The following is a 19,466-nucleotide window of genomic DNA, read 5'->3' on the forward strand; positions in this document are numbered from 1 at the left end:
TCTGTCTAATATGGAGGGGTGTTTCAGGACTGGGAAGTGTGTCTAATATGGAGGGGTGTTTCAGGACTGGGAAGTCTGTCTAATATAGAGGGGTGTTTCAGGACTGGGAAGTGTGTCTAATATAGAGGGGTGTTTCAGGACTGGGTGGTCTGTCTAATATGGAGGGGTGTTTCAGGACTGGGAAGTCTGTCTAATGTAGAGGGGTGTTTCAGGACTTGGTGGTCTGTCTAATATGGAGGGGTGTTTCAGGACTGGGTGGTCTGTCTAATATGGAGGGGTGTTTCAGGGTTGTGAAGTCTGTCTAATATGGTGGGGTGTTTCAGGACTGGGAAGACCGTGAAAGCTAAAGGAATGTCCCAGGATTAAGAATGCTGGGAAAGTTGGAGGGACGATCTTATCATTTAGAAAGATGCTCAAAACCTCCTTTGTCGAATTTTACGCTTTATCATATTTCACAAACCTCTTCGACATACATCAAATTTTGTATCATACAGACCAGAATATCCCTGTGTGATGTACTTGAATGCCTCTAGCTGCGGTTCATGAATGTTTCCATCTACAATATCCATATGTATCTGTTTGATACATGCGAATGCTTTGATAAGAATATGATTATACTCAGTCTCATCAAACAAATCGGACACAAAAATTATAAATATTTTTAATTACGTCAAGGATGTCACTAAAGCGGACGCGCTCAGATAAGATCTCTTCCTCTTGCTGTTAATAGTGGTGGGGTAGCGTAGTGGTTAAAGCGTTCGCCCGGCACGCCGAAGCCTAAAGGTTCTATTCCGCACATGGGTACAATGTGTAAAGCCCATTTCTTGTATCCTCCGCCGTGATATTGCTGGAATATTGTTGAAAGCGGTGTAAAAACATACTCACAGACTTACACCTCCTGCTAAACCATACATATTACAGTCGTTCGGTATTTTGTCAACATACCTTAAATTCACACCACCCATTAGGCGCTTATATATTCATGTATGTCAGCCACTACGGCCATACGACCCTAAATGCATATGTTTAGACATATTGAATCCAACGGGCCGAGTCTCTTGAGGGAGTCCTGAGTGCCGATCACGACAGATACATGGGTGGAAAGTATAGCGTAAACACCCCCTGTGGACTGTACTTAACTGTGTCAACACATGCCGTCGTCCGTGTTGAGACGGACGATGGCGAGGCTGCATGCGGTGTCGCGGCGGGGCACGAGAAGAGGAACTTAAGTGAAACTGTCCAAAGGTTACTAGTATCACAGCTGTGCAGTACCCGGATGAGGGGTACAAAAACACACTACGTCAGCCAGCCCTGATTAGATCAATGCAGGTAATCATACCATGACCATGACATTATGATCCATCCTCTGATAATGCCCTTTCTTGTCGACTCTTGTGCTGATAGGGAGGAAGGGCGATCCTCCACCTTGATATACCCACAGCTTTAGCCTTGCTCTAAGGCTGTACCGAAGGCTAAGCCCATGGACGTATAGTAATTCTACCCTAAAGAAGCAAGTCTGGATAAGCGGACAGGACAGTCTAAGGACCCCAGTCTGTTAGAGGGATATTTATATTTGTTTAGGAATTATCATTTAAACTATTAATTTGTACCTTTAGAAATTATCATTTAGACTATTAATTATTATGTCTTTCAGTGGCATTTAGAAGTTGTACATTGATGTCCAAGATATTTTTATGGATTAAACTTCTTTGTAATTTCTCTCACGACGTTTCGAGACCATTCCAGGTCCCTTCATCAGTTCATGAAGGGACCTGGAATGGTCTCGAAACGTCGTGAGAGAAACTTAATCATTAAAGAAATTTAATCCATAAAAATATCTTGGATATTAATTATTACTTTTAGAAATTATCATTTAAACTATTACTTATTACCTTTAGAAATTATCATTTAACTATTAATCATTACCTTTAGAAATTATCATTTAAACTATTAATCATTACCTTTAGAAATTATCATTTAAACTATCAATTATTACCTGAGAGACTTGTGCCAGTCTACCACAGCGTGGTAGCAGCCTGTGTTACAGTGTGATAGACAGAATACTACCCAGGATCAAGTGTCAATGTGATGAATGAACGGGGACGGTCGACAACAGTCGTCATCGGCTACAGGGTTAATTGGGTACATCTATGGTGACTTCGCAAACATGTTCCTCTTGTCTCGTAGCTGCGGGGTTCTGGGCTTCAATCAAAACTTCACATTCTGGCAATTGATCTCCCGTCAATAAATCCACTGCAATATTTTAGACACCATATGTTTTTCTGTCATGGCTTGAAAACACATATTTTCCCTGAAGGACGAGAGGCGGTAGGGCAGCCTAGTGGTTAAAGTGTTCGCTCGTTACGTCAAACAATTGGGTCGATTCCGTAATTATAAAAATGAATAATATCTAAAATTTCTTACTAAACAGTAAGGTGAATTAGATGAAGAAACAGCGTCAGAGTAAGTACAGAAGGAGTTCACCGAATTTTACAAGTTAACAAAGTATATTATACCTCTGTCATTAATTGTAATAGACATTAGTTCAATAAACTTTGGTATTAAATATTGAATATATTGTTATGCAAAACCGTGTAAATGTGTAAGATTAAAAAGAATTATAAAGAAAATAAAGTATGCGAAGCTTATTTGTGATGATCCCCACCGGTGTGTTGCTGGATATTTGCGGCGTGTTACTAGCACACTGGCAATTAAAAGGCGAGCCCAAGGATCTCAGGAGGAAGCAAATTACATTTAGTATTCAGTTATTTCTGTCCAGTGAACAATCATTTTCTTGAAACTTGTTTTCCAGCGTAACCGAAACCAAAATTGGGTTTGCAAAAATGGTGTTATTTTTTGTCCTCGTTTCAGAGAAACTTATTGTGTATTTAAAGGAAAAGCTAGTTTCTCTCAAATTGTCGGTCCATTACTGTTTTATTGCCTTTTTATGGGTAACTCAAAAGGTCCCTTCAAGAGGAAATGATATCCAATCTCTCCAACAACACGAGTACACAAAACCTCTGTGTGTTTCCATACATGCCCTGATTCTCGCCATCTACACAGCACATCTCGAAGACTTATAGATAATGTCATCTTGCAAATCAAATGAGATTATCTAAGCTATATACTTTTATTTAAGATCATTAAATTCTTTAAATGAATTATTTTTTTCTACAAACAAACTGTCTTAGATTACTTGGTGTCTCTGTTCAATTCCAAACTGTCCTTTAAACTGTCGTGTAGGCTGGTTTAATGTATAGTGGTAAATCTTAAACATGACACATAGACGCCTGGCTGCCTTAATTGAGTCATTAATGCGATTGTTCCCTTTCACGTCCGCGCGTTGTTGTCTTCTCTGAGGTCCGCTCGTGTTACAGTCATATCATTGGCTATTACCGGATACTGTTGCCACAGACTGAGGAAACAAGCCCCTGTTTACGGAAACCTTTGTGGTTTATAGTTAGCAGTCGAAGTCGGGTCGTAACTTACTCGAGATGTTTTTATATACTTAGCACAGGGTCCGTCATAGCTGTGATGTCTGGTATTGTAACCATGGCACGTGCTAATACAATGAACACTTGTGATATTGCTGTCACGCGGTTGTTGTGTCTCCAAGATCCATCTTTGTGTTCTTGTTCACTCTAGAGGGGGCGTGCTATCTACATCGGGCCAGGCGTTACCCTGACATGAATACACCTTCACTCTGTTACTCATGTGATATTGACAACAGCACATTGAGTTCACGTGTGGTTTGTAATTATCTGGGTTTAAAAATATTCAAAATTCGTTCATAATCGTAAACACGCATACAAATAAATGTTTTGGGATAGGAGTAAAATCCGGACTTACTCTTGAACTAATGTTTTTTTGGTAATAATTTTTTTTATATTTTATGTCAGAAACAATTTACAAGTGAAGCTTCATCACAGGACCACTACGTAATAGTTACATCAGTGTTTAACATCCCATCTCAATGATGACACGGGCTACGGGTAATAGCTTTCTATCTAGACACTCACTTGATGAGGTTTGAGGCTTCTGAAGGCATCTTCTGAAGGTATCTGTGAATTCCGAGGTGGATTCGCATACCCTGATGTAAGACCAATATTCTGGAAATATCACAACTAATTAGACACACCTGCTAATTGCAATCGGCCTGGCAGTCAACTGACGTGTAAATTGCATCTTCCCGCTAGGAAAACAACACACGCGTCTGCTTGTTCAGGTTCTGCCTTTCTTACCATGTACGCGATTCTCTTCAAGATAGGCTCGGCGTTTTGGATTTCTTTAATTGCACTGTTTAAAACCCCCTCTGTGTTTACACATTATTCCTGTGCGGAGTGACTGAGTAAGCACGATAATGGATATGGATGAGAGTGAATTCTTTAACACATTTCAACGTGTTCGTTTCCACAAATTGGCTTCTGAAATAATCGAGTGTTTCCAGCTCAGGTTGTACCAGGAAACTTCCAACAGATACTTATAACGTGTATTCAACACATCTCCACAGTATGTAATTCATCAAATCTTTAATTGCAATTTAGCACACCTTTACAATATGTATTCAAGAAATGATTACAACGTGTGTCGACCAATCTTTACAACATGTATCAACACATATTTACAACGTGTATCAACACATCTTTACGACGTGTATCAACACATCTTTGCAACATGTATCAACACATCTTTACAACGTGTATCAACACATCTTTGAAACATGTATCAACACATCTTTACAACGTGTATCAACACATCTATACAACGTGTATCAACACATCTTTACAACGTGTATCAACACATCTATACAACGTGTATCAACACATCTATACAACATGTATCAACACATCTATACAACATGTATCAACACATCTATACAACATGTATCAACACATCTTTGCAACATGTATCAACAGATCTTTGCAACATGTATCAACAGATCTTTGCAACATGTATCAACAGATCTTTGCAACATGTATCAACAGATCTTTGCAACATGTATCAACACATCTATACAACATGTATCAACACCTCTTTACAGCATGTACCAAGTACATTTTGACGTATATCCCCCACATTTTCAGCATATATCTGTCCCATACAAATTTGGTTGACATATAGTTCATGTATTATATATGTATATACATTTTAAAAACGTACGCCTGTGAAAGATACTGAGCAAGACGGGATTTGACCATTTTAGGTGAATCAGTATGAGTAATCCCGCTTCACTGTGGTACCCCATGATTTCAGTGGTATGGTGGTATACAATAACTGTATCAGATACTTTAGAGGTACACAATCAGTGAATACGATACTTTTGATACACAGTGTATAAGATACTTCAATATATGAAGTTGTACACAGTCAGTGGACCAGATACGTAAGTGGTACACAGTGGACCAGATACGTCAGTGGTTCAAAGTGTATCAGATACGTCAGTGGTACAGTGTATCAGATACGTCAGTGGTACACAGTGGACCAGATACGTCAGTGGTACACAGTGTATCAGATACGTCAGTGGTACACAGTATATCAGATACGTCAGTGGTACACAGTGGACAAGATACGTCAGTGGTTCACAGCGTATCAGATCGGTCAGTGGTTCATAGTGTATCAGATACGTCAGTCGTACAGTGTATCAGATACGTCAGTGGTACACAGTGGACCAGATACGTCAGTGGTACACAGTGTATCAGATACGTCAGTGGTACACAGTGGACCAGATACGTCAGTGGTACACATTGTATCAGATACGTCAGTGGTACACAGCGCATCAGATACGTCAGTGGTACACAGTGGACCAGATATGACGCTGGTACACAGTGTATCAGATACGTCAGTGGTACACAGCGCATCAGATATGACAGTGGTACACAGTGTATCATATGTTACAACGGATGCGCCCATTATGTTCGGAATGATGGCGGTCGTCCAGTACACGTGTGATCCCTGCCCCCAAAACACGTCATTGTGGGGTCACACAGCACCCCCCGGGTCGAGCACTTCTGGGGGAAAGGAAGTGTGCCAGGTATCACGGACCCGGCCACGTATAAAGATAGAGAGCACCCGATCCCCTTGACTGCTGACGACCTTCTGACGAGGCGACCATTCTCGCCCTGGGTATGTGTGTTAAGTGCCTGTATTTTCAGGTGCGGTTTAGTCAGGGACGGCCTACGACGTTGTGAGTGCGTGGACGCTACAACACGTACTTGGTGCCAAATATCTTCATGAAACCAGTACGAGATAAGAAGTCGTATCTCCACTGAGTACTATCAACCAAGGGAAAAAATGTATTTTATGTATTATAGGTTATCTTCCCAAATCCCATGCTGTCGAGTTGTCTTACTCACCTGGCTGAGAATGTCTTAATGTTTATGAGTATAAAGTCAGTCTATCACAGCCCCGATTAACATTACCAGATTACTGCTACCTTCCAAAGTTTCCATGTCCAAATGTTACGTATCCTAAAAACTGAAAGTTAAACTGTACCAGATATGAACTCTCACCCTAGTCTGTCTCACAGTCCCTGAACCACATTATTTTCCTACTACCTAACCCTCTCTGCAATGGTAAAGCCCTAAATGAAGCAAGTCTAAGCATTTCCTAAGGTTCTGAATCTCTGGTCTCCCTGGGGCTCCTTTTCAATTTAAATGGATTTGTTTGTTACTATCAAAATTATATATATATATATATATATATATATTCAGAAACTAAGCGTTAGTCTATCTATACTATTGATAAAGATCCCACACAAGTGTCGATGATGGTCTGCAGTAGCCAAGGCGATAAACCATTGCATGCTGCAGGCTGTCATACAAGTGAACCTCTTTTACCCAATGTCCGCCAATGTGCATACGCCTCAACCTACCTGGTTTGGGACCCCCGTGCCCACTTACACCTGCGCTACGTACATCGTAACTCCAACGCTTTAAAGCTGATTTACACGTGAATCGTTCGCTATTTTGCGGACACGGGTCCCGTAGGTCAGTGGTTTATCATAGACTTACTAATGTCGTAGAGTTACGAACGCTGTGGATCGGGAGGCAGGTTTTGATTCCAGGAAATACGAACCACGAAGCGTGTAATCCTCACCACGGTTTCATGATTCAAATAACTGCAACAAATTTCATGTAACCTGACTAAGCAACACCGCGTTGCAGCACTGTGAGGCCTGTGTCGCAGATAACGACAGTATGACCGCCCACCTTGTTTTATGACGTTATTAGCGTTGACTCTCACAGACGTCCTGCTCCACCGTCTCCATGGTGGCTATACACCTAGTTCCGTATGGGTAACCTGTAGTAAGTAACTGAGTAAAAATATGTGAAAAAGAAAAATAAGTAGCCTGATATGTACTCTGAGTAGCAGGCCCTGATAGTGTTGCACCATTGCTCTACAGTATCGTAAGTTCAGTTGATAAAAATAATTAGCTATACACACGGAACAAGTATCGCAACACTTTTGAAATTTAACCCCATATAGCCATTTATATTATTATCCCCCGCCGCGCGTTTAGCGCGAAGCGGGGGATATAATACTAGGCTCCGTCCGTCCGTCCGTCCGTACGTACGTACGTACGTACGTACGAATTGGAATATCTTAAGAACCGTTCTCTAGATTCTTTTCATATTTGGTACCTAGGTTCATCACAGTTTAAGAAAGGTCCAAGTCAGGTTTGGTGTTCTTGACCTTCATTTCAAGGTCACAAGGGGACTTTCACGTTTTACCTGCATGTTAAGCTATCTCAAGAACCGTTCATTGGATTTTCTTCATATTCAATACAAAGGGAAGGCGCAGGGCCCAGTCGATTTTGGTGACCTTCACATAATTTTCAAGGTCATGGCGACACTTTGAAGACCTGCATGTTAAGCTATCTCAAGAACCATTCACTGGATTGTCTTCATCTTTGAAACCAAGCTTTATCTAGGGAAGATGCAGGGCCCAGTCAAATTTGGTGATCTTCACTTACTTTTCAAGGTCACGGAGACCCTTTGAAGATTTCAGCATATTAACCTGCAGGTTATGCTTGTCAGCGAGATACCTCAAGAACCATTCACTGGAGTTTCTTCATATTTGACACCAAGCTTCATCAAACTTCATTAAACTTTCAATACTTTATAAGTTTGATTTGATAATTTGCGGCGGGGGATTATGTCACCTTAGTGACAATGCTTGTTTATGTTCGTCTGTACGATTATTTTGACCCTTCAGACGCAACATACATTGATTTTAGAATTGCACCTACTGCGATCAAAGGCGAGCTTCACGTGCAGTACGTGTTCCCAATCAGTAAGCATGTATCAAGTTTCAGTTAAACCTACAGCTCGATAACTAAGAAAATCAACTGATTTCATTCAATATATTTCATTCAATATTGTTGATACCCCTGAACACCAGGCCAGTTTTCATGGACAATATGTGCCGTTAATGATATCTTAGGCCTAGAGGCAATAGACACTGTCTACCTTAGCCCACCAGAGTCCAGATCTCAATCCCATAGAGCAGGTTTGGGACATTATGGGTTGCAGTATATGCCAGAGAGGACCTCCAGTACAAATTCTTGATGTAATGGAACATGCCCTCCATCAAGAATGAAATGATGGACGTCAAATTCAACGTCTGATACAGTCAATAAGGTCGGGAATGTTATTGTAATTGGCTTGAGCCGGATATTGACATTGTGCTCGGTTATTGATAATCATGGGATTTCTTGATGATTGTTTACAGTATCTTGATCGCACTTGTTAACGTCATACGACCATATTTATCAGCAACACAAAATGAGTCAACTTTTTGCCATGTTTGCGTCTATCCATAAACTTGAGTTGTTTTTGTTCTGTTTACGTTTAGATTTACCATTAAGTTATTCATTTACGATACCTTTTCCCATGACCATTGACGATCCGGTTTAGAATTGGTCTTCAGTAACCCATGTTTGTCGTAAGAGACGACTAACGGCATCGGGTGGTCAGGCTCGCTGACTCGGTTGACACAAGTCATCGGTTCCCAGTCGCGTAGATCGACGCTCATGATGTTGATCACTAGATTGTCTGGTCCAGTCTCGATTATTTACAGACCGCCACCCTATTGCTGGTATATTGCTGAATGCAATCAAACCAAACTAAAACCTTTTCCCATGTGTATAGATAATACAAACAGGAAGCTCCAGCTAGCTGTATTTTACATGATATCACATCGTCTGTTGAGCCTTATAAGGCATTTAGATGTGTTTGATTATGACAAGGTACATTATAAATAACAACATAACAACTCCTCCTCCTCCTCCTCCTCCTCCTCATCATCATCATCATCAAGGGTCGGTCGGGTAGCCTAATGGTTAAAGCATTCGCTCGTCACGCCGATGATCCGGGTTCGAATCCCCACATGGGTACAATGTGTGAAGCCCATATCCCCCTCCGTGATATAGCTGGAATATTGCTAAAAGCGGCGTAAAACTAAACTCACTCACTCTTCGTCATTATCATCATTGCCATCATCAATATTACTATTATGTGCCGTATGGTCATCACACGATTTTGACTGCCTGTCCCAGTACTATCGTGCCCGAGTACTCTGAAAGTTCCGACAGACACAGAAAACGCCTATTCGAAGCTGTCTTTGAAAAAGCAAAGTTATTCAATATTCTCATAAGGTCTTATACTGTCTGTCATCGCGTAGCCTCGATCTGGCCACTGATGAAAGCGGCGTTGCTGCACATGACTCAAGTTGACGTTGATGCGGCGACATTATTGGGAAACACGATCCCACGTCTTCATCCGCGTCAAATCAAAGACGACGTTGACTTCTCTTGAAAAATGAACCTGTTTGAAGTGTATTAGTGTTATTGCGAGGGCGAATTATGGCGCAAATTACCTGGTCGCGTGTCACGGTCGTCATGGAAATATGACAATATCTTGGGAGAAGGTCTCCAAACAGTTGTGTGAGACACGGGAGTTGAAGATGGATGACGTCCGGCATCAATAACCATACGTAGATGATGTTGTGATTTCACAAGCAGTTATGGAAATTATTTATGAAGTTAAACCCGCGAACTTTGAAATAGAGTTCGTGTGCACTAAAGACCTGATCAGGCAGGTCCAGTTTGATTAATAGACCTACACCGTCTCCCTTCCAATCCCCCGCGGGGCGGTGGGGTAGCCTAGTGGTTAAAGCGTTGGCTCGTCACGCCGAGGACCCGGGTTCGAATCCCCACATTGGTACAATGTGTGAAGGTCATTTCTGGTGTCCCCCGCCGTGATGTTGCTGGAATATTGCTAAAAGCGGCGTAAAACCCAAAACTCAGTCCAATCCCCCCGCTCTCTTTCCTCATTCCACATGCGGTGGGGTAGCTTATTGGTTTAAGCGTTCGCTCGTCACGCCGAAGACTCGGATCCGGGTTCGATTCCCCACATGAGTACAATGTGTGAAGCCCATTTCTAGTGTCCCCTGCCGTGATATTGCTGGAATATTGTTAAAAGCGGCGTAAAACCTTACTCACTCACTTACTCTTTCTGCTATAAGAAAAATATCCATCACTCCACAATCGTTTCGTATTAAGTAAGCGTAGCCTACCCTAGATTCACTTCACCAATTAGGAGCTTACATAATAAATATGTCTATATGCCACCCATAACGGCGATATCACCCTAAATGCACCCTAAACTTAACTCACTCACTCATGCCACTGTCTATGTCTACCTAGTGCTCTTTTATTCATTGGTTCTCTCTTTCACTCTCTTCCTCCCTATGACTGAATCGTTCTTTCATTCTCCCTCTCGCCCTATCATTTTAACTGCGCCTCTCAGCTCCGTGTTTCTCTCCACAGCTGTCTGACATGCATGCTCTCTATTTCTTCATTCCTTCTCCCTTTACCTACTACTCCCTCCCTCCTCTCTCACTCCCCCGTTGGAAACAACATCACCTCCACCGAGGCCCTTACATAATCGTATGGTATTTACAGATAGAAACTCTTATCTTACACAACACCATGTCCGTATCCATCCCCTTCACCTGTAAAGGAGTCCCATAATAACAAATAATGCCCGTGCATACATGGTAACCCCATGAGCTTCCCCATCACCCGGGGCTAGGCACTTATGGAAATTACAAACACATTAAGAGTTAACTCCCTTATCTCATTGCACAAGTTCAAGGTCATATCGGCGACACACGGACTTGGTAGTTGATGAACGTTTCATGTGTTATGTCAACACAACACTGGGGTAGATGCACAGTTTGTCGAAAGTTGATCACTGTTTTCGTTAAAAGTCACAATTTACAATGTTGTCGCTCCAGGTAACGCTCTTCTTTGAAACCTGCCAGTAGGGAACAAACGCCTATCAGTGCGATCTACATTATTACCCCGAAACAAGCCTAACGCCGCCATGACTCCCATTTAGCAGTTTGTGGCGTGTCAGTTTAAGGTGCTTGAAGGCAGTTTTAGTTCCCAGTTTGTGGTTTTATCTGGAGCCAGGTACACCGTGAAGTAGTTTGAGTTAGGACGTACGGCAATGTATGCTGTCTGTGGTTCAGACGGAATCCCAATTTGGGAACTGTCGGTACTTGGTTCAGATAGTCATGATTCAGGCTTTGTCAGTCACACAGTCGCCCAGGACACATGTTTGACCGTCTTCCATGTCAAAGCTATCAGTTCAGATTGAGTTCAGTCAGACTACATTTAGTGAGTGCAGAATGGGTTGATTCAGATTTGGTTAGTTCAGATTGAATTAATTCAAGTGTATTTAGTTCAGATAGAGTATTTGGATTTAATTAGTCCAGATATAATTAATATGGAAGTATTTAGTTCAGATTTAGTTGATCAAGTTTATTTATTTCAAATAGACTTTATTTAGATGTAAAATATGCTCAAACTGAACTCATGCAGAACTAGTTCAGACTTTATTTGATTTCGTTAAATCTAGTCGACAGAGATTTAAATAGGACATAATTGGTTCAGATATAGCTAAGATATATTTTATATTTACTGTTGGATGGTTTTTAAGCTTTTTGTTTGTATTTTGAGCTTCTTGTTTGTTGTTGATGTTTTGTTTTGTTTCTTATTATTCCGCTCTTGGCAAAGGCTTCTGATGGCGTTCTGCTTGAATGTGTTGGCAAAATGTTTTTGAAATTGCACGCTTACTCCCTGACAACCAAATCCCCATACAGAAGACTCCGTCACAGTTACATCTGTAAACAAAAAACTGAAACAAGTAATTCCTCCTCCCAAGCGATGTTTGTTTAGTCTGTGTCAAGGCCTGATCTGTTCTTTAAGAGAGTTCAGCTCTCTAAATGACATGAGCAACACAGCACTGTTTGCATTCGGAGTTAACTAACCATATCCCGTGTACGATCATTTCCGGTCGCAACCATTTCGGCTGTCTCAAGGGCGGAAGGATTCAGTGTTAAATTTGTTTTATTTTCGTATTTTGAAATGGAGATCAAATTTTGAGTATCAGGATGTCATTCATGTCCGGTGACGACAGCTGGGGCTGGGGGTTTGGGGGAGATGAGCGGGGAGGAGAGGATTGGGGGAACATGCCGCTAACGTTGCCACGTATGAAAAACTGGATTTGATGCCTAGTATTGTAATATTGATAACACTTGAATATCACTTCCGAGGAGCGCCATGATACAGGGCCTGTTGGTTCGCCTGCAGCAGCGGCTGTCACATTCGTAATCGAGAGCCAGAGGCAGCAGGAAGAAGAAGTTTTAAAATAAACTTTAAGACAATAAAATGAAAACTCGGTCAATGTCCTACAAAAGTAATAACTGAAACATTCAACGACCTGATCCTTGCATTACGCATCCCCCCGGATCCCGGAATGTTGAGAGGGGCGGTGGGGTAGTCTAGTGGTTAAAGCGTCCGCTCGTCACGCCGAAGGCCCGGGTTCGATTCCCCACACGGGTATACTCTCCGCGGCCCCCCGCAATGATACTGGAATATTGCTTAAAGCGACGTAACACCCAACTCACACACTCACTCTCTCTGGAATGTATACTTGAAGCGTTGAAAGCAGTGTTGGTAGGGAGTGTACGGCCTAAAAGGGAGTTGAGATTGATAATACGATGTGCTGTTGAGATTGACATCCAATGATCGAGGGAAAAATTACCAGCGCCTTGAGCATGCACTAGTTGCGTGGATATGTGCGCTATATAAATATCCTATAATAAATAATAAATAAGTAAAATATCCTTTTATTCTGAAGCTTTAGAGCAGTGTTGTCAGAGAGTGCACGGCCTAGAATATCCTCTTATTCTGAGGCTTGAGTGGAGTGTTGGTAGAGAATGCACCTTCTAATATCTCCTCATTCTGAAACGTTGAGAGCAGTATTGGTAGAGAGTGTACGGCCTAAAATATCTCCTCATTCTGAAACGTTGAGACCAGTGTTGTCTAAAATATCCCCTCATTCTGAAGCGTTGAGACCAGTGTTGTAGAGAGTGTACCATCTAAAATATCCCCTCATTCTGAAGCGTTGAGACCAGTGTTGTAGAGAGTGTACCATCTAAAATATCCCCTCATTCTGAAGCGTTGAGACCAGTGTTGTAGAGAGTGTACCATCTAAAATATCCCCTCATTCTGAAACGTTGAGACCAGTGTTGTAGAGAGTGTACCATCTAAAATATCCCCTCATTCTGAAACGTTGAGACCAGTGTTGTAGAGAGTGTACCACCTAAAATATCCCCTCATTCTGAAGCGTTGAGACCAGTGTTGTAGAGAGTGTACGGCCTAAAATATCTCCTCATTCTGAAACGTTGAGACCAGTGTTGTAGAGAGTGTACAATCTAAAATATCCCCTCATTCTGAAGCGTTGAGACCAGTGTTGTAGAGAGTGTACCATCTAAAATATCCCCTCATTCTGAAGCGTTGAGACCAGTGTTGTAGAGAGTGTACCATCTAAAATATCCCCTCATTCTGAAGCGTTGAGACCAGTGTTGTAGAGAGTGTACCATCTAAAATATCCCCTCATTCTGAAGCGTTGAGACCAGTGTTGTAGAGAGTGTACCATCTAAAATATCCCCTCATTCTGAAACGTTGAGACCAGTGTTGTAGAGAGTGTACCATCTAAAATATCCCTCATTCTGAAACGTTGAGACCAGTGTTGTAGAGAGTGTACCATCTAAAATATCCCCTCATTCTGAAGCGTTGAGACCAGTGTTGTAGAGAGTGTACGGCCTAAAATATCTCCTCATTCTGAAACGTTGAGACCAGTGTTGTAGAGAGTGTACAATCTAAAATATCCCCTCATTCTGAAGCGTTGAGACCAGTGTTGTAGAGAGTGTACCATCTAAAATATCCCCTCATTCTGAAACGTTGAGACCAGTGTTGTAGAGAGTGTACCATCTAAAATATCCCCTCATTCTGAAGCGTTGAGACCAGTGTTGTAGAGAGTGTACCATCTAAAATATCCCCTCATTCTGAAACGTTGAGACCAGTGTTGTAGAGAGTGTACAATCTAAAATATCCCCTCATTCTGAAGCGTTGAGACCAGTGTTGTAGAGAGTGTACAATCTAAAATATCCCCTCATTCTGAAGCGTTGAGACCAGTGTTGTAGAGAGTGTACAATCTAAAATATCCCCTCATTCTGAAGCGTTGAGACCAGTGTTGTAGAGAGTGTACCATCTAAAATATCCCCTCATTCTGAAGCGTTGAGACCAGTGTTGTAGAGAGTGTACCATCTAAAATATCTCCTCATTCTGAAACGTTGAGAGCAGTATTGGTAGAGAGTGTACGGCCTAAAATATCTCCTCATTCTGAAACGTTGAGACCAGTGTTGTAGAGAGTGTACCATCTAAAATATCCCCTCATTCTGAAGCGTTGAGACCAGTGTTGTTGGGTTGCCGGGGGTGGATGTCGGTGTGGAAGATAATCTGTACCCAACACAACTGTGTCAGCGGGCCAGTATACAAGGCAGAGGCAGCCATGCATAGTCATGCCTCAAACCGACCGACAACAATGACCGCGTCAAGTAATGTATGTTAATAGTCTACTTCAGGATATAATAACCGTATCAACTATATCAACAACCGCATATATCAGTGATAGAGTACAAAGTGGTTATCACTGGCCCCTGACGTCAGTCTAGCTGAATAGGGTGGCCGAGTGGGTAAAGCGTTCACTCGGCACGCCTATCGAGACGTGGGTTCAATATTCATATGCCGTTGTTGCCATATCTCATCACAACACCAGTAGAAGGCCTCATTGCTCAAGCCCATATGTCGAATACAGGTCTTACTTGTACCGCAGCTAGAGAGGTTGTTGCTCCATGTGGATGTCTCTTCCTGGACACGACAAGACCGTCTGAGGGTCCTCAAGTGAAAGTGACAAATCACTGACCAGATGCAAAGGGGGCTAGAGACTGAATAAATAGTTGTGGACTCTCAGACAGACTTGTCTTATTCATGTGAAGACATCCACCTGGAGCATCAACCAATTCCCAAAGTGCGATACTTGAATACGCTTCAAATCGAAAAGTACTCCAAAGTGCATACTAGTAACTCCGACTGCAGCTGAAAACCGCCTTTCCTATGCGTTTCCCTCAGTCGCCCGATGATGTGACTGGTCCAACCAGGTACGCGCTATTAGACAGGAGCCTAGTCTATGCATGGGCTACAGGCCAGCGTCCATTACCACCGTTAAGTGGTCATCTCAGGTAATGAAGACTGACAGGTGAGATAGCGGTTCGTGTTACCCCCTGGAGGATTACAGGCCGGTCAAGCCACGCGAGCCATAACATGCACTTATCTGATTATACAGTTGTTAAGACCTAACGCCATGTTTGATGGCTGCCTAACTAGTTAGGGCGGCATGTAGGTACAGACTCAACGCCATGTTTGGGGCATAATCTTACTTGTTGCTCTATATAAACAAATCACTGGCATTTAAAATTCTTAAACTGACAAAATGGCATGTGTGATGAAATTTTCGTTACCACTCCAGATGGATATTCTGCAGATTCTAACACCGTCGCCGAGCAGGTTAGGTCAGCTAGTAGGTACATTGTTAATGTGCAGACGCATTCAAACACTTAAAAGTCTTAACATCAAAGAAGTTCGAGCACTTCAGGTGTTTCGTGTCTGTGCAAACCCTGTGTATATAAAACAGCTTTACTTCCTGTGGATATCGGCGAACAGAATTAAATTCGAAACCAATATGGTTGTTATTTCGTTTTTCAAATTAGCGGCTCTTTCAACATCAGGCATATCTACAATTACCCTGTCAACAGTGCCTGTGTTTCAAAAACAAACCAGCATCACTAGACGGAGCCCCGACGTGACTGGGTCCTGGTGTCAACTCCCATCTCTGTAAACTCCTTGTTCTGTAACCGAGTCCAATCTTACGCTCGCATCAAACCCAGCGCCTGCTGACTGAAACCCGACGTGACTGGGTTTTCACGTCAGCTCTGATGTGTGTGCATGCGCCATTATATAACCCAGTCTACATTATCCATCTCGTCTATCAGCGCAAGAGGGTTCTTCTTAACGTGTGCAACGACCTTCGGTCAGGGGTTAAATCTTTGTCACCACAGATATAGATACAATGTGATACCCGTGTTTAGTGTCCCGTATTCAGCGTCTGTCATTGTAACACAGGGGACGTTTTATGCTGAAAGATTCGCAAGCCAGTGTGATGCTTCAGAGACCGTCGTTATAAGCCAGCGAGTGGAATTGTTGGGCAGATTACATGATGTAGAGTTTAGTTGCGTGAGCAGGGTGCATGCTTGATATCAGCTTATTATATAAACATTGCACGCTATCGTGTTGCATATTCCGTGAGATACAAGCGGTATGTATTGCAAATATTGTACAACCTAAACCCCAAGTCGGCGAGATCGTGTCGACTTCTATAGCTGTATCAGATCGGGTCACGGAGGGCTTGACCTAACTTGACAAATCTCGAGGGCCCTTTAAACGGCGAGACTGAAAACCAGAAGTCTGCAACAGCCCCCTCCGGCGACTACATTCCAACGCTGTCCCCACTGTAGAAGAATTTTGAAACCAGGGAATAAAGTGAAACACTCTTGTGCTTATAGTAGAATAAAAGCGCTTAATCAAACTGACCCAGATCTGGCCCAGTGAAGGGGTATAGTTCGATGCCCCAGCCGCATTGCATTTGTGGAACGCATCCGGGTATAATCGAACTACGATGTGACCGGCGAACACCTTACCAACTGGCCCATTCAGCCTCACCAGTTCACCTTAGCTCGGTCACAGAAAGCTGTGGTCATCTTACAGGTCACGCAGGACATTTGAGGTCAGTGTGTTCTCGTTGTGGGAGATAAGCACTGCACTGGATCTCACTGTGCCGTAACTCCATCATCGACAGACCGGACCGGCATGGAGTTGGAGCTTCAGGACCGTCCAGGATAGAGGCGGGAAGGGAGAATAAGAATGGGCGGGAGGGGAGGATGGAGAGGATGCCAAATGTCAGATGTATCACGAGCTGCAGTGACACCCTGATAACAATCTGGTTCCTGGCTGGTGATACATTGCATCAATCATGTGTTTTTGGTTTGTTTGTTTTTTTTTTTGTTTTTTTATTTAATTATGATTCCTGGCAATCCTTTCATATAAATGTTTTAATCACACGGTCATGTTAGATTACCTCTGTTGTCCCTGAATTCGAATTTTGTTCACATCAAGAACGGGCGGTAATGAATTACTGTCTGTGTTCTAGTCTCTTGGGGTACGAACTCAGTTTGAAACAACAAGTCCATCCAATAACAGCTAATGCTTCTTGCATTGTTAGTGAGGAGGTTGGCCTTGGTCAATGCTCATAGCATCAGCACGGGTCTACCCGTATGAGGTGAGCTGACTTCCATGATGACGCTGTACTACTGACCGAGCTGAAGACCTCGTGGGTTCGACAGCCAGAAACACCCTGTGATCACTGGACTGCCAGCGCCATTAATCCTGCTTGTGGGTTTCACCTAAAGTGTAAATGTCTGCGCCTTCGTCTTTAGGGCTTTCTTTAAACATAAATTGCCGAGATAATAATGATGTTTTACAGTCCCCGAACCACGTTATTTTCCCCACTGCCTGATCCTCCCCCACAATGCTAAAGCGCTAAATAAAGCAAGTCTAGATTTCCCCAGGTTCTGAATCTCTCAACTCACTGGGGCTCCTTTTCAACTTTAATGGGTTTATTAACTCACTCATTCACTCACTTAGCTGCTTTTTGTCCTACTAAAACTTGAAATCACGTACACTTCTTCGTGCAAATGTGCGAAGCCCATTTTCTGGTGACCCTACGTGATACTGCTGGAATATTGCCACAAAAGATGTCCAACAAAACTCACCCAACCACCTCCTAAAGTACATGGCAAGGTGCTTGGCGGGTTAGTTCCGTGGTCCGTCCGTAGCGTCTCTCTCCATCTGTTGATCAGTCAGAAACCCTTCATCATGGGTTTGAATCCAATATCCTGCCTGATTACGTTTGCTAGTTTTGTAACACTCAAACCCTGCAAGTGGGTAAACTGGTAAACTTCATAGACTCTCAACCCTTAATTTAGTCTGTCCTTCAACATCGACCTGACTGACACGTCGCGATAGAACTGTGGAAGCAATACCGTTCAAAGCGGCATTAAGCCAAAATCTTTCATTCACGCTTTAGTGTTTAGATGATATTGACGTACTGCTGACTGAACACGCAATATATATTTTGAACAAGCTTGACACATCACGATCCGTGTAGCGATCCCTCTCAGCTCCAGCCTGAGGGAGATATTATCGGTTTGACAGTTAGACAGTTGCCCAGTCAACACACTTGGCGTCAAGTCTGCCTCGCCTGCATTAGCAGACAATAACATGGAATTCTGGACAGGTTAAATGTTAGGTATGTGCAATCGCCACGTAGATCTGGCTGAGGTGCGAAAAAGGGTTCAGTACCAGGGGCGACCTGACGCCGACATGTGTGATATGGACCCCGTTGTTGTGTGTACGACATCACGGGGACGTACTGGGTCGGGAACTCGGAAAGTGACAACAAAGTGTGTGTCGACGGCACCATACAACATCATCTACGGTAATCGCCGTGTACGTATGGAGATCTGCTCTATTTGTGATCCAGCGTTGTACATGTCGTCTGTTCTGTGTTAGAGAAGAATGTAACGCTGTGTTCATGACTTGCGTACACACAGTCAAGGGGGAATGCGTCTATCTCCTACCAACAAATAACCGCATCACCAAACCCAGGCAGATCTGGCATATTTTCAAATTTGAATGATGTGAACAAAATATGTATATATCTCAGGAATAATATGCAGCTAACGTATTTTTATTGACCCACACATATGCTACGAACTGAATACAAATATTTTCTATTTGTGTACATGCATTTATATCTGTACTCAAAGCAAAAATATCTTGAAGGAGCTACCCTGTCGGGCGGATACAGCTTTTTGAGAAAGGGGGGTGGGGGGTGGGGTGTGCACACTATTGAGAAAAGGAGGGCTGCACACTTCAT

At 42.7% G+C, this 19,466-nt stretch overlaps 1 protein-coding gene across 1 annotated transcript in view; it reads left to right on the forward strand.

Moving 5' to 3' along the window:
* Positions 1 to 19,466, forward strand: part of LOC124280125 (multiple epidermal growth factor-like domains protein 6) — a 273,391-nt gene that overhangs the window by 36,964 nt on the left and 216,961 nt on the right.

The sequence above is a fragment of the Haliotis rubra genome, unplaced genomic scaffold (genome assembly GCF_003918875.1).
Source record: "Haliotis rubra isolate DU_JTF1 unplaced genomic scaffold, ASM391887v1 Scf260, whole genome shotgun sequence".
Lineage (NCBI taxonomy): Eukaryota > Metazoa > Mollusca > Gastropoda > Lepetellida > Haliotidae > Haliotis > Haliotis rubra.